The sequence below is a fragment of the Talpa occidentalis genome, unplaced genomic scaffold, assembly GCF_014898055.3.
Source record: "Talpa occidentalis isolate TD23 unplaced genomic scaffold, MPIMG_talOcc4v2.1 talOcc4.12, whole genome shotgun sequence".
In the NCBI taxonomy this organism is placed as follows: Eukaryota; Metazoa; Chordata; class Mammalia; order Eulipotyphla; family Talpidae; genus Talpa; species Talpa occidentalis.
In genome coordinates this window covers 10889970-10907451 of record NW_023601212.1, presented here as the reverse complement: position 1 = coordinate 10907451, position 17482 = coordinate 10889970, and positions in this window count along the sequence as shown.

Genomic DNA, 17482 nt, shown 5'->3' with positions numbered 1-17482 from the left:
ACCTGCTGTTTGTGGTGCGAGACCCCCAGCCCTCTCAGTCATGGTGAGAAAATCCAGACATGAAAACGCAGCTTGTGGCTGTGTCCCAGGAAGAAGGCGGTACCGGGGCACAAGACAGAGGATAAGACACCGGATGTTGGGAACCTGGTGGAGCAGTCTGCCGTGATCTAAGCTGGGCCTTTGCTTCAAAATATAGCACCAGGCTGGTGGGTTTGACTACATTTTGTTGAAACATTCCTTTAACACAGTTCCCTCTAGAGCAGTCTTCTGACCTCAGGTCCCTCCATTCCACACAGATCTAGTGGGAAATCCCCAAAACGATGCAATAGGCTTTTATCAGTTAGTAAGGGATTATTTTAACTAGAATGATTTCATTACAAAGCTTGCTATGAGTTCCTTAAAAAGAAAAGCAGACTTTCCAGAAAGGTGTTGTAGGGTAAGGAAAAATATCAGGTTTTTCTGCCCTCCTGCCATCAGGATAGATGATGGATCCTTGTCCTGAATGCATGCCTGATGGCGGGCACCTGGAGTAGGGTGTGGGCAGAGGTAGATGGGATTCACCTGGGCTGAGACTGGGCTTTTAAGGGCGGCGTCATGGGGATGCCAACAGAAGCAGAAGAAGCCAAAAGAGAAGCCGAGAGAGAGAGAGAGAGATCACCGGAGAGCCCAGATAGAGTGGAAGACTTGCTGGGGGCTGGGAGAACTGCCAGCCTCCTGGCCCCCCAGCACCCCTGCCTGCATATGCCTGGTGAACCCCAAATAAAAGACCTGCAAAACCTCTGAGGGCTCTGACTCCTCCTTTACCCGGTCTGCATGGGATCAGAAAACCTGCACCGTGTCCGTTCCTGACCCTTTACAGGTGTCCACCCAATAGCACACCTCTGTCCTTCCTGCAATCAATTGAGCAGTGGCTTCCACATGCTTTCCTGAGAATTAAACAATTCCCAGAGCAGAAGAGACTCAAAGTTGTCAGTGAGTTCAGTGAACAGGCAAGAAACATGCCCATAGATGATACCAGGCTTCTTTAGTCAGTGTGAGGACAGAGAAAACATCTTTTGAAAAGAATCTTCAACCTGCTGATGGTCACTGTCCCGAAGGTCCTTCCGCTCCTCCCTCAACAGCTGACCCTTCCTCATGCATGGACAGTCAGCTGAGGACTCGTTTCTGAGCGTGTGGGAGGCCCCTCTGATCCCCCGAAGCCTGTTCACCTTTAACGCACCATCAATGTCAGGGAGTAGAGCCTGGGGGGTGAGGGGTTGTTTTCAGCAAAACTGCCCAACTCACGCTCTAGCACATGGTACTGAATGAATGTTTCTTGAATGAATGAATAAATGAATGAACAAATGGTCAAGAAAAAGAACAGGCCTCAAGAAGCAGATCTGGTCATCTGTCATGGTCCACAGCAGCCCAAGTAGCAGTGGAGGACCTATCAGTAGCAGGAGCAGGTAGGCCCAGATGATAATTTTCACTTGAGGCCTTCACTGTACAAGCATATAAATCTCACCTTTTCCAAAAGATTCCAATATATCTTCCCACCTTTCTTCAAACCCCAGTGAAGATCTTCCTCTCTCACTGACACATGTCTAGATCTAGACTATACACCAAAGACACCAGATCTGCCCAAAATCTCCCATCAGAATTCCATCTGACACCTCAATTCCCCAACTTCACTCAGTAGGACACAAAGAACCAGACTCCATAGAACTGCCAACTTCAGAAACCAGGAGATAGAGTGCAGGAGAGATGAGGAACAGAATTATCTCAACCAAAAGCCTCAGGGCATTCTGCTGAGGGCAGAAAGGACCAGTGGTCTGAAGCCTGAAGTGGTGAGAAGCCTGTTCTAAGAATAAAGTGCAGCCATCCCTTGGCTTCAGAACTGGAAACCAAGAGCTCCCCCGGGTCTGTTTGCATACCTCGAGGTATTTGCATACACCTTTGCGTGCTATTCGCCTACTGACAATCATTTTGCTTTTTATTTCTTCAAAAGTTCTCCATTTACATTTTTTTATTTTTTAAATAAATTTTATTTTTATATTCCCCATACAATTGCAACCCCCCCATTCTGACCCCAATCCCTCCCCTCCCGCCCCCCAACCCCCAAAAAATGTCTCTGGTTCATAGTTTTTTGTTGATTTTGATTTTCACTTTCTTATAGTTATTCTTTTTCCTGGTCCCTTATTTAAGTTTTCTAGATTCCTGCTATGAATGAGACCATCCGGTATTTTTTTCTTTCTGGCTTATTTCGCTGAGCATGATCCCTTCCAGCGCCATCCATGTTGCTGCAAATTGCATGTGTTTATCTTTTTTGAATGCTGAGTAATATTCCATTTACATTTTTACCCAAACCACAGAGAGTAGCTCAGCCTGCAGGGGAGATAGTGTGGCGGGAAAGAAAGAAATAAGACCCCCCACCACCGACTGCAAGCCCCTGCGGGCACACTCTCCCTGTCAAAGATGGGAAGATGCTGGTTACTCAAACCCAAGGGTCACCAATAAACAATTTAAATGTACAATCTAAACTGTGCAACTATTATAAGCCAGCTGTCAAATCACTCATCGGAAGCTGGTCCCAAAGAGAACAGGAACAGAAAAGGCACAGAATGAGGATGGATAATCTTCCAACAGTTGAATGATTTTATGTCATCGCTGCCCTTGTCAGTGTGCTGGGCGCTGCTGAGATTCTTTCAGGATAACCTTAGCCAGTTGTGTTTTATCCACATATACCATCAAACACCTGAACATATAAGAAGCGGCAGGAGAGCTGCAACAATCTGAGCAAATGAGGTTAAGAGGATTGGCTTGACCCACATCCACCAAGAGACTGCATTCAAATAAAACTTAGTCTGTCCTACAATTTACATTTTCTGTGCTGTTCTGAACAATTCTTAGGGGTACAGGTTTGGAAGTAAAAGGAAGCAAGGTTCAAAACTGCATCCTTCTATTTTGGAGTTATTACATTTTAGTGGAAATTTTGTATTTTTTTTTAAACTGCAGTACTTGAGGCAAGTCCATATGCAGCATAGTAATATTCTCAAATCACACAGCAGAGATTCCAGAAAATGTCCCTTGTGCGCAAATAGAGCCATCACCATATTCTAATGCGGTTTAACAATACACAATACAGTTGTGTACATGATATTATCACAAACTGGGTCACAGCAATCGCTCACCTGACACACAGATGAAAGGGAGCTGAACCAGCTTCCTGGGACTCATGAGCAGAATGTGTAACAGAGAAAGAAATGGTTCAGGACCCGGGGGGATGGCTACTGTCTTGCTGCAGTGGTAGTTACTGTCCCCCACCCTCCAGGTGGGAAGTCGTAGTAACCAGCACGTTGGCTCCGGCCGGTGTCAGACACAGAGAAGCTCTTGGGCCTCCTCCTGGTGCCGATTTCTGCTATGTGAGCACCCCCTCTGCTTGCTGACTGCCTCCATACCTGCTACCTGAGCACTGCCTGAGAGATGTGCAAGTTCAGGGGAGAACTTGGTTATTAGGAAGCTCCTTTTATTTTTTAAAAGATTTATTTATGCATACAAGAACTGGGGTATAAGCCAGAAGTGTGGGGGTGAGAGGATTCACCAGAGACAGAGTAGGGAGCAGAACAGGCACATCTACTTATATCTACTACTGAGGGGAGCAGCGGGTGAGACAGGAGAGGTCTGCTGCACCATGTGGGTTGCTCTCTGGTGGGCTGGGGATCGAACTTGTGCTGCAGTGGCTGGCGATTGCTTGGTAGCACTGTCTTTAACCCCTGCGCCAGCAGGGAGGCCCTGGAAGCTCCTTTTATTTTGCTTTGCAAATATTAGCTAAAGAGTAGCTCATGTCAGCGATGTTTTAGATACAACACCAGCTTTCTTCAGCTCTGGACTTGGATTTCTCTTGCTCTAGGGGTTCAACATGAATCCACATTTTCCTCCATTTCACACTATTTTAATGTTCTCTTGGATCGGAAATGTTCCTTCTTTCCCGTTGGAGAAGCATGTGTTGGGGGTGGGGGAGGCTCATGAATATTACTTCATGAGACTAAGTCCTGTAGAATTGGCTGTCAGGATCTCCAGCCCAATCTACTCCTGGGCTCAACCAAGGAAGAGACACCCCAGCATTCAGAGAAGGAAACTGACCCCCCACCATCATCACCAAGGAAGCTTGCCCAAGGCCACAGAGGACATCAGTGACCCCGCTGGCATTCAAACTCATGTCCACTAATTCCCAGTTTAAAGAGCATAAGCTCATTAGAAAAGGTAAAAAATCCCTATTTTCCCCAAAAGTCAAAATATTTATTATTTAAAAATTTAGGTATAATATATGACAAGTGATGCATTTATCACAGAAAAAGCATTCTTTTCTCAGTCTGCTAGTGACTAACTCTTGCCTTTTATTATGACCACCTCAAAGACACAGACGTGTCCCTACACTTAAAAGTGGGAGGGTAGTGGGCTAAGCCTCTGACAGAGTCCACTGCACAGGTGAGGGGGGCCGGGCTCTGCATATCTGCCCCGCGGAGAGGAAAACAACGGCGAACATCACATTTACAAGGCTTACATAACAACTTCTCAAAGGTTAACAGCTGCTCCCAGTGGCATTTTCTGAACTTGTAGAGTCAGCTGCTTGGCTGTGGTTTGCACCAACGATGGGGAGGGTCTTCAAGAAAGCACTTGGTTTTATTCCCTGTACTTCAGAGCTAAATTATCTTGCAGTGCACACAGGTCAGTGAGGCATTTCCCACAGTGATTGTTCTGTGCATTCCCTTTCACGCACACATCGGATTCCAGCTTCAACTCTTATGCATCAAGATGGCAGCTACTGTTACAACAGACCAGCTCTCTGGCAGAAGTCAGAAGGCACCAGCGCTCAGGGGACTGTCTCACCCAAATGCACAAAAGACAAGTGACAGCCTGGAATGACAGCAGAACAGAGCGTGGCGAGTGGAGTGGGTGCAGGCCTTTTCACCGAGGGCATCGCTCTGTCTCCTGTGTCTTAATTTATTTCTTAGAGGAGGCCTGGATGAAGAGGGGGTTGGGAGGTACCAAAAGAAAATGAGGCAATCCTGCTTCCTGACCCCTTAAGAGGTCCCCCAAACCAATGCCAGAGCAGGAGTGCTCCCTGCAGGGCTACGAATAGCCGAAGCTCAACCTGAGCCCAGGCTGGGATGGAAACAGGCCATCAGGGGTGGTGAACTGGAAACGGTAGCCAGAACATGGACTCATTCCAATGTGGGCTCCACCCAGTGGAGGGACTTTACACAAATGGTTTAGAAGCCCTGTTCTTGGACTACTAATTTTCGAAACGTAAGCATCTGCACTAGATAATACTGAAGCTCCTCCAAGCTCTAAACTGAAACAGAGGTAGGTTCTTTCTCAGGTGCCCCTTAAGGGTCAGCCTTCACAAAAGAAGGGAATGGCAGGAGTTGACAATGTCAATGCAGACAGACCTGGGGCCAAATTCTGACTCCATGGCTCACTGACTTTGGGCAAATCGTTAACCTCAAGGGCCTCACTCTGCTAAAATGTAAAATGAGTCCAGTGATGTTCTTATAGGGATGTTGTGAGAATTAAATGAAACAATAAGTCACCTAGCATATACTGGGCACTCATAAATCTAGGCCCTACCATGGTCATTTCCCTTCTCGTGTTAACACATAAAGCAGGCAATCAGGATCTTTTAACAGTGAAGATAAAAAAACTTCTTAGGCTAAAAGGAAACATGAAAGACTCTCCTGGCTGGCTGGCTGACCCATCAGCGAGAAAACCAAGATGCCATCCCGACGGCAGCTCAGCTATTGGGACACTACACAGCTTCTCCTGAGCATCTCTATGCTAAGGTCAGACATGACTTGTCTTGTATCGGTGTTACCTGTGATATGAACCAAAGAACCCCCATAAGTTTCCACATCCTATGCTATCTCGCCAACAATCTCCAAGCCTGTTGAATTTTCACTGCTAGGGTCTTGCTTCTTGAACAAAAGCTCAAAAAAAAAAAAAATACTCAAAAAGGCCCTTTTCAGGTTTGCTCTTTTAAAAGTTCCAAATTACTTACAGGGTGATAATAAGCTGTTAGCGATTTAGCACAAAGGGGGCATTATGGGAAGGAGAAAGGAAAAAAAATGCTAGTGAGAGGAGAGGAATCCAATATGGGACAAAAATTAACAATGATGTAAGAAAATAAATTTTAAAAATTAAATTGTTGTTGAGCACTAATGATAAACCTCTACAGACTTCAGACCTGACAATCGCTGTACCTGGATAGATGGTGGGAGGTGATTTGTGCCAAAAGACCCTCACACGCAGCACTCTCTGCTTCCACCTGACTGATCCCCAAAGCTGGGTGACATCTCTGTGGGCACCTGCGTCCCTAATCACTGCAGCAGGGCCCACTTGGCCTTTGTAGAGCTCACGAGGCTTCCTCTGTGCCTGTGCCTCGGCGCTGTGCCACCCACAGACACTTGGATCCAGCATCAGCTGCCCGGCCTCTGCCGGGGAGCGAGAGGGCGAGGAGGATGGGAGAAGGAGCTGGTGGCCCCGCGGAGAGGGCCAAATGCTCATCAGAGGCTCCTGAGAGCCCCGCTGATTAGAAAAGGCCAAAAGTTCCTCTCCCGAAAGAGCACAGTTTACAACTCGAATAATTTATACATGGGCTCACTTTCCCTGAATAATTACAGATTATTATCCAGCTAATTACAGTACATGGTATTAAAAGATCCAGAATTCATTATCCCAATCTAGGAAATTACTTTGACACGTGTTTAGAAAAAGAAAAATGCTGGAAAAGAAGTTCAGTTCTTACCGGAGCCCTGGGCTGCAGGGGTTCCAGCCTCCCTTCTGCAGGGGCAGGCTTAGGTGGCCATGTACCCACAGGTGCTCTAAGGGTGAACCCCAGCCTCTAGGCCCCAGTGACACTTCTCTCTAAGTAGGGCTGCCACATTTGGCAAATAAAAGAGCACAGGCTGCCCAGTTCAATTTGAATTTTACACAAACAATGTAATTTACTGCAAGTGTGTCCCGCCTACCGCATGGGACAGACTTATACTAAAGAAGTGATTCACTGTATAACTGATATTCAAATTGAACTTGGTGCCCCATATTTTATCTGCCAGCCCAATTTCTGCGGGAGATCCAATTTCTGAACAATGATGCCAAGGAAAGAAGAAAGCGTAGGTGCCATGAACAGCACTTGCCATGAGAAGACCCCACTACACACAAAACATGTCTCTCGCCTTCTCAAACGTGCTCTAGTCCCAGGTCAACATGGCAAGAAGGTGGACTGTTCCCCTCCCACGTGGACCTGGTCCCATAAGGTCCTCAGTTGTCTCCAGCTACCAAGAATCTTTTCAATCAACATCTACCAGGAGAGAAATGCAAAGCAACTCTTGACAGGGTCTACATAGGCACCCCCCGCCACCCACTGATACCATTCTCTTCAGAATGACACCCTTCTCTCCTGAAATAACTCACCACTCCACCCATCACCTCCAATTACCGTAGTGGGAACAGAAATTCACATGCTGATATTGATAGAGAAATAGTGACTGGCATGGGGCCTCCCTGGTGGCGCAGGGAGTTAAGTCTCAGCACTATGAAGCTATTTGCAGCCACTGCAGCAGCATGAGTTTGATCCCTGGCCAGGGAGCTGACCCACATGGCACAGCAGACCTCTTCTGTCTCACCCGCTGCTCCCCTCAGCAGTGTATTTCAGTCAATTTGCCTGTTCTGCTCCCCACTCTGTCCCTGGTGAATCCTCTCACCCGCCCCACCTCCCACACCTCTGGCCTGTACCCCAGCTCTTATATGCATAAATAAATAAAATAAATCTTTAAAAAAAGGAAACAGTGACAGGTTAAAAGATAGAAGGAATAAAAGAAATATTTTCTAGTAGTAAAGATGAAAATTTCAGTGCCTTATTTGTTTTGCTCCAAAATGACTTTTTAAAAAATATTGCATATAAGAAATAACCATTAACTAATGTATTTGGGAAGAAATATAGTCTAAATACAAGCAAAACTGTGTGATACTGACAACAGGGGAGTCCAGTTCACAGAACAACTTCTGCGTGAGCTCCGTGTCATCTGGGCAGCTGAAAGACCCCTCCATTTAGCAAAGGCTCACTGGGTGCCCCCATCATTCAGTGCCACACACCAGAGCAGCAATGTCAACAAGACAGGGAAGACCCTACTCTTGAGAAGTTTACAGTCAAAGGGTGGGGTGGGGAAGGATGGGAAAAATAGAAGACAGAGAAAATATACTATAAAGGGGCAGAAAAAAGAGCACGATTATTTCAGCTAATTAATGAGTCCTGCGAAGGCAATAAAACAGAATGAACTAGCACTAGATACATAAATGAGACTGACTGTAATGCCCAGTGGCTTCCCAAAGTGGCTGGTTTTGTTAAGTGGCTTTGACGTGGACACCCCAAGCTCCCCTGGTCATGTGCACCACTGTTTTGAAGAATTCAACATAGTTTTAGAATTGGCTCACTTTGTGATCCTGCCTCTCTTTTCTTTTTTTTTTAAGATTTATTTATTTATTTATACAAGCACTGGGTACAGTCAGAAGCACAGGAGGGTGAAAAAAATTCACCAGAGCCAGAGTGGAGAACAGAACAGGCAGAAGGACTGAAGTACACTGCTGAGGGGAGCAGTGGGCGGCAGGAGAGTCCTACACGCCATGTGGGACCCTTGCCAGTGGGCAGGGATCGAACCAGCGCTGCAGAGGCTGCGGGCAGCTTCACAGCCCAGCGCTCAACCGCTGCGCCACCAGGGGAGGCCCAATCCTGCCTCTCTTCTGTCCTTTCTCCACTCTGTCTGCAGAGACCCATGTTCCTTTCAATGATATTCTCCCCAGCCACTCTCTCTCTCTCTCACAACACACACACACAGAGTCTCTGTGTGTGGCAGAGTTTACCAAGGGAGGAGAATAAAGCGAGTTTACTTCACTACAACACAAAAAATTAAATATTAGCCACCCCCATTCTGAAATATTCTGGGACATTCTATCATGTTGTTCCTACCTTCTTGACTACCTTATTCCTATAATATTCTATTCTAATATTCTATAAGCTTTTCATGTCTTTTGTTGCTTTGCCTCCAGATAAACCACTTCAGTGTATGACATTTTGTTCAAGGTATTGCTTTAAACAGCTAAAGAGAACTTCCAGTGCTAGCTGTTAAGATAATCATTTGTTTTAACTCATTGCATGTAATAGTCAGAAATCTAGTGTTTTCTCTGTTGTTCTGGGAATATGAATTGTCAAAATCCTTTGACTTTGTAATAATAGAAAGTCTGAATGAAACCAAGGCTTCCTTCTTGCATTCAGTTTTCCAGATTCATTTTGTATCACACAGATGGTGTCCCCGGTGCACAATAGGCTCTCAATAAATGTTTGATGAATTTAATTTAATGTAACGCAACCTATATGTGCACCATGGAGGGAGCAGGCGAGATATAAGCAGTAAGCCAGCACTCAAGAAAAAGTAGTTTATTAATAATAATTTGCCACCAGCTGTACTTAGAAGTCGATTGCTTTTCATGCTGCTTTTTGGTCTTAGCATTAGAACATACTCAAAAGGTATCCTCTGAAGCAATCTTAGTTAGGACATGCCTCTATTCGCCACCATTTCACATTCAAGGATGTGTCTCCCAGATTGCTGCAAAACGAATTAGGAAACCAATGTGGTCAAGTCAGCACTGGCTATAACCATCCATTACTCATGTTTTATCAATGTATCAAAATCATCTCCACAGAAGCAGCCAATATCCTATCTGACCTAGAATTTTCCATAATCCCCTCCAGGAAATTCTTGCATTAGTCTCTATATTTATAGACTCCAGGACACATTCCTACAGGAACCTCACTACAGACCAAGTGTTTGTGTTCCCCAAAAACTCATATGTTGAAAACTAAGCCTCAGTGTGATGGCATTTGGAGGTGGAGCCTTTGGGAGGTGACTGGTTCATCTGGGTGGAGCCCTTATGACTGGTATCGGTGACCTTACAAGAAGCCCAGAGATCTGCTGACTCGCCCGCTGCTCCCCTCAGCAGTGCGTTTCAATCAATCTGCCTGTTCTGCCCGCCCCCTGTCTCTGGTGAATCCTCTCACCCCCCACACTTCCGGCCTGTACCCCAGTTCTTGTATGCATAAATAAATCTTAAAAAAAATAAAGCCCAGAGACCCCCCCTCACCTTCTGCCACGTGAGGAGACGAGATGACGACGGCTGTCTATGAGCCAGAAAGCAGACCCTCCCCACCAGACACTGAGCCAACCAGGACCTTGACCTTGACTTCCCAGCCTCGAGAACAGCGAGAAATCAGTTTCTGTTGCTTATAAATCACCTTGTCTTTGATAGTTTGCTATAGCAGCCTGAACAAAGTCAACCTCCAACTCCAAACTGGCCATACGACACCCAACCTGTGGTCCATTGGTTCTTGTGAATCCACTTGACTTTGTGGCAAATACCTCCCACCCCAGAGGGGGTCACCACCTTCTCTGTGCTCCTCACATCTTTATATAAACTTTTATTCTAGCACTATGACAGTATATTGTGACTCCTTGTTGCTATCTTCTCTCATTAGATCATGAGCTTTCTGAAGATAAACACAGTATCCTATCTTTTTTTGCTCTGGAACTAATACAATGCTTGAAAAAAGTAGTTTAGTTACCTAACAAGTGTTGGCTGATTAAATCACTTTTTTCTATTCTGAGGCAAGCAAATTTTGTAATAGATGAAGAAACCATGGGGTTGCATTAGAAAGAACTAAATAAAAACATTTAAATCTCTTTTTAATGTATACTGCATACAACACAATTTCGAGACACCTGCAAATCTGCCCTAATCTTATATCCAAATTAGAATTTCTGCTACTCTATTCAGTAATTGCCCAGTTTATAGGAGTAATGTTTTAAATTACTTTTGGAGTTTAATGTGGTAAAATGAGTGGTTCAATGCTAACTATTCACTTAGTCTGTCCTTGGTCCCTCTGAGTTCTAAACAGTTCTAATAAACAAAGGGGAGAGAGACAGGATAAGCGAGAAGGTAAACAGAGGTCTAGCGTTGCTCTGCCTCTGAATCCTCCTCATGAAAATATGCCTAGGAAGGGGCCTCCCTGGTGGCACAAGGGGTTAAGCGCCGCACTATGAGGCAATTGGCAGCCTCTGCAGCACGAGTTTGGTCCCCGGCCGGCCAGGGAGCAGCCCACATTGTGCAGCAGACCTCTCCTGTCTCACCCGCTGCTCCCCTCAGCAGTGTGTTTCAGTCAGTCTGCCTGTTCTGCTCCCTGCTCTGTCTCTGGTGAATCCTCTCACCCCCCGCATCTCTGGCCTGTACCCCAGCTCTTATGTGCATGAATAAATAAATCTTTAAAAAAAAAAAAAACAAGAAAATACGCCTAGGAAATCTTAGGAAAGCCACTGTTAGGATTCCCACCCTCTTCCAGAAACCAAGACATTTTATTTTATTTTTTATATTTTATATAATTCTTACATCATTTTTCATTTTTGCACAATGAATGCATTTTCACCTTGGTTATATTCCCCGTACAATTCCCACCCCCCTTATTTTGGCTCTAATCCCTCCTCTCCTCCCCTCCCCCCCATTAGTGTGTCTCTGGTTTATAGTTGTTGATTTTGATTTTTTCTTTATTATAATTACTCCTTTTTCTGGTCCCTTATTTAGGTTTTCTAAATTCCTGCTATGAGTGAGGCCATCTGGTATTTTTCTTTTTCTTTCTGGCTTATTTCTCTGAGCATGATCCGTTCCAGCTCCCTCCATGTTGCATGAATTTATCTTTTTTGAATGCTGAGTAATATTCCATTGTGTATATGTACCACATTCTTGATCCAGTCATCTATTTTTGGGCATTTGGGTTGTTTCCATAGTTTAGCTATTGTAAACAGTGCTGCTATAAACATAAGGGTGCAGGTGCCCTTTTGAATTAATGTTTCTGTGTCCTTTGGGTAAATATCTAGGAGTGGAATTGCTGGACCAAGACATTTTAGAAGATAAGGAGGACTGAGACCAGAACTAGGCAGAGGCGTATAAGGAAGTAGGACATTCTGCAGTCCAATGACACCAATACTAACTCAAGCCCTTTCTTAGTGGAGGAGAGAAATTCAAGAATCTGGGTACACGTCATCAGAAAATACTAGATGTTAATCTATCAGTTGGACTTGGAAATACTCAGTAAATGCATTTCTTTAATGGGGTACCCATGTTCAAGAAAAATATTAGTTTAAGTGGAAACTCTTTACATTATCAAGGGACCATTAAGAACCTAGTCTGCTTCCAACATGACTATCTCCCTGCCTCTTCCTCCATCCAAGTCCTACCCACTGGCTTAGATCTAGTTCAGGTTTTTTCTCTTACATCTGAACCAATTTTGTAGTGTAGATTTTAAATTTGGACAAGCCTGGGTTATGACCAAAGTCCCACATTTCACATGTAAATTAGATTTTCTGAGTCTGTGAACTTCATCCAATATGTATGGTATGCCCTGATACATTACCAGAAGTTCTATTTACCTAATTTAGTGGGTAAACTTGATATTCTTAGAGAGTTCCTCTACCTACAAGTCAGACTTCCAAGTTTGTGACTTTGGGCAACTTACCTCTCTCAGCCTTAGTTCCCTCACTTGTTAAATGAGAATAATTATAAATATTTCAAAGTTTTCTGCTTATGTGTAATTGGGATAGCACATAAAAAGTGCCTGGCATATAGCAACTGCTCAAAAAACTTATTAATTTGGTAAAAATGATTCATTTATAGATTTCTTGATTAGGAAAGCTGTTTCTCCTAAAAAGAGAAAAGCCTCCATCTTGATGAGCTGGTCCTTTCCCAGATTCCTAAGCCCCTCACAGATTGAATAGTTAAAATATTCTCTGACCATCCCTCATTTCTCTGTTTCTGAGCTCCCCAGTGAATATTATGTAGGAGTAAAATCATCAACACAAACCAACTCTAACTATATGCAAGAATTTAGAAATTCACCCACAGAAGAATGAAAAAGCATTCTGATTTCTGCAAGTATTGAACTGCTCTTTTTCTACAGGGTTTTACAACAGCTGCCTGCCTTGACCAAAGAGCCAGATACCAAGTATCAAAACTGTGAGACACTGTATATCAAAACCAAGAAATTAACATTGGTACAATACTCCTTACTAAACCCTAGGCTTGATTTCACCAGTTTTCTGATAAAGCCCCTTTTCTATTCCAAGGCGCATGTAGTATTTAGTTGTTTTGTCTCCTTGATCTTCTCCAGTCTGGTACTGTTCTTCAGTCTTTTGTGGCCTTGACACTCTTGAAGAGTGAGTGGTAGTGATCCAGAGTTGGGGAGCAAAAATCTCTCAATTTGGGGTTGCCTGGTGGCTTCTCATGATTAGACAAGGGTTGTCCGTATTTAGGAAGAAACCACAGAGGGACTAGGCTATTTTCAGTACACCCTAAACGAACATAAATGACACCTATGTGTGATACTAACTTTGATCACTTGTGAAAATGAACTGTGCCCAGATTATCTGGAAAATTTATTTGTGATTAGTAAATATTTTCCCTTTGTACTGAGTAAATGTTATGAAAATCAGTTTTTCCTCTGATTTGCACATTCATCAGTGGTTCTTGTCTGCAGCAATGATGACGATGGTGGTGTCACGGTGGTTTTCTATGTCCCTCGTCCTTTCAACATCTATTAACTGGAGTGCTTTGGTAAGGAAGACTGTTCCTTTATTTTTTACTCAGTTATTTATATCAGTATGTCCTTATGAATATTTATTGTTTGAGTTATAATCCAATGTTATTGTTATTTATTTTGTGGCTCAAATTGTTCCAGTTTTGATTATTGCAAATACTTTTAGGTTGCCTCCCATCCTTTGAAAAGATCATCATCTTTTTTTTTCTTTTTTCTTTTTAAGCACTTAACTTTTGGCACCATGACATGCTCCAGGCTCAGTGAGTTCTTTTAGAACTGGGTCCCCACCCCAATTTTTCCTAATTAATTAAATTTACTTAACAGTCTTAGATTAATGGTGCTAACCTATAAAAACCACTGCATTAAAGAGACCACTTACCTTTTCCAAGCCTAGTTTTCCTTCCAGCTTAATTACATAGCACTCTGTGTCTATTTTTCCAGAACATATCTCAAATTGCATCTTAACTCATTTACATTTCTGCCCCTCCATCTCAATTCCTCAAAGGCTGGGATTTTCACTTATTCTTTTATTGAAAAGATACTTATTTAGCATTTTCTATTCACTAGAAATACAATAATGAGCAAGACAGCTCTCAACTTCCTGTATAATGCTGGAAACACAGTAAATGCACAGTCCACACTTTGAGTAAACATTGATGACGTGCAGTGGGGATGTCCACACGGAGATGACGCTCCTGGGCATGGTCTTTGTTAACCTTACTTGGCACACCCAGAAATAACATCTTTCATCCATGGAAAATTAGTATCTCCATCCCTTTTGTATTACCATTTCTCCAAGATTTACTTGTTTAGTAAATAAATGCTAGATATATGAAGACTAATTCACGTGGTGATATCCTAAGGACAATATTGTTCTATGAGTTCTATTCAAAGATTCCCTGGGCTACTGACTTTCATTATTCAAGAAAACCAGAAAATGTCTTGAGGTAAGAGCAATAATGGACTGCATCTGTTCAAGTTCCTGTATAATCATTATGTGGGATACATATAGACAAAGCTTGGAGTTTATACATTTCAAAGAGGACAGATCAAAAAGTAAATCAGTGATGGGGAAGATTAACTTCCCTCCAGGAGTACCACAAAAAAATTTCTATCTCTGAAGAGAAATTTGCTGAAGAAGCTACACAAAAACAATCAAACAAACTTATGGATGCCTTCTGTCAAACTAAGTTACAAAGGATCACACCAGTGCCTCCGGCAAGACACTTCCTGTGGAGAGCAATATGTAAACCCTAAATGTAGCTGACTCCCAAGCTTCTAATAGTTTAGTCTTTATCACAAGAAACATAATAGAATCTGACTTATAATATCACCTTTAAATGTTTCCAGAGTTTCTATACTTTAAAATCAGTCTTAAATTATACGAAGTGCACCCAAGTCTAGTGCACAAGAATAATCTACCAATTTATGAAACCAAATCTGAATTGCACTTCAGTTTTCAAGGCTTATGGACATTTTTAAGGAAGATGGTGGATCACAGATGTGAAGTGATTATTTCCCTCTGAGGAAATAATGTCTGTGAATTTGTATGATTTGTCTCTGTCAGTGACATAGACTTGTTTAAGGTGACACTTTACATGGACAAGTAAACTACTACCCAATACAATATTGAAGGTAAATTGAAAAGTATGAAACGAAGATCAACTATATCAAAAATGTCCTTCTGCTCATGTTAAAGATGCATTCTCCCGTTACAGGGCAGGGAGAGGGGAACCTTGGGAACCCCAAATATGCCTGCTCTAGATGGCTTCTGCCATCTGCCACATGAAGACAAAACATACTCTAGTGTGTAAGACTGTCTAGTGTGTAAGACTGTCAATGAAAAGGAACTTGAATGTAATTAGTGTGCAATAAATAGAAGAGGAAAAAAGAATATAATTTCCAAATCAAGCACCCAAAGTTACCCATCCCCTCATGGGTAAGCGCCAGTGAAAGGGTTAGCCCAAAGCAGGACCGCTGAGGCCCAAAAGCTTGCCACAAGTCTAAGGCACCTTCCTGTGGGGAACCACAGGAAAGGGGCAGAAGAGCCAGGCAAGTCTGGGAGGAAAAGAGCAAAATCAAAGTCAAGATAAAGGCTGCCATTGTCAGCCTCCTCATGGGTCTCACCCATGTCTGGTCTGTTTCACGTGTCTCCTTCCATGTCCCCCAAGTCACTGTACAAGTCCAAGGCTGAGAAGCAAGTGCAGTTCTTTCAAGCATCCCTCTACAACATGTGCTTCCTCCAGGTCTCACTTGACCTCCCTTCCTTCTCCCAGTCTTCTCTAGCTTCCCTCTGCTCAGCTCCACCCTTCTTTGGGTGGAGCAGGGAACCTGGAACCTCCCCTTTCCCTGGGGATTATCCTGTTCCACCCCTAGGCCCCATTGCATAAACAAATGGATCCATCTTTTTAGAAGGTGATTCTTTGGCCTAACAAAATTTGAGAACCATTGAAATATAAGAGTGACTCTAAAAACTTTCACCTTTAAAATGTGTGAGTGTGTAACTATAGACAAGGAAATGATGTTGACAAATGATTCAATATACCAAAGAAGTTATTATTCAGTTACATAAAGTAGAAATAGCTGCTTCTAGACATGATGGAATAACTAATATAACAAAACATATTCTCCTGCCATAAACAACTAGAGCACTGGACAAAATATAGAAGACAACTGTCATCATGCCTTAGTCAGTGAGAGAAGGAAAAGCCAGGTTAAAGCCATATTCACCTTGGATTTCTCCCTGGGGGCACTTTCCAGAACATGAAACGCTATGAGGTAGAGACACAGCAGCTGTGTCACTGAGTGGGGAAGCTGATTATGGGAGTTTATTCCTGCTGAGGTGACTGGATTTTGTGAGACAAGGCACTAGGATTTTAAAAGTTTTGCAAAGGAGGGGCTTCCAAACACTGTAGTTTTCCTCACCCTTAGCTAATGATCAGGCTGTGCATATACAGAAAAGATGAACAAAATTAAAAACCCCCAACCACAATGATAAAGAACAACATAAGAGAAATCACCAACTGTGAGTTCAGGAAGAATAGGATGCCGGGGTACAGAGCTCCAGACCAGAGATCGGACCAGCCAAATCGGCCACCTCTGGTTTTTGTAGCATCTGCAAGTTAAGAATGGTTTTTACATTTCTAAATGGTTGAGAACAAAACTGAAATAAGAACACAATTTCATGACACATGAAAATTAGATGAAATGTAAATTTTAGTGCCCACGAATAATGTTTTCTTGGCACACAGCCATACACAATCATTTACATACCATCCTCGACCGCTTTCTCAAGGCAGCAGCAGAGCTGAGCACTTGGGACAGAGAAAGTCTGGTTCACAAGGCCTGAAAGACTTACCATCTGGCCCTTTACGAAAAAAAGTCTGACAAGTCCTACCACGAACATTGGAAGGACGCCACAGAAATCTTACTTAAAACTTTCTGCCTACCAACTCAACAATTCTGATGAAAGAAAAGCCCCCCCCTATAAAATATGAGCATCTATTAAATATTGAACTTGTAATAAACTTGCCACCAAAGGAAAACTCTTAAGTCCAAGAGATTTCATATACTAAACATAAACACGCTGTCCACTTATTCCCCATGTAAGCACACCTTAATGTGTGGGGTAAAATAAACAGTGATGATAAGTCAGAGGATACTTGGGATGGGAAAAGCTCTTTTAACCAGGAAATAAGAAGCACCTGAGAAGCAGGTGCTTGACTCCAGTTCAGAGCGTTTGTCCCTCGCAAGCTTCCTTGAATGAATGGATAAGGCAAACCAGACATGGAAGAGGACAATTGCAAC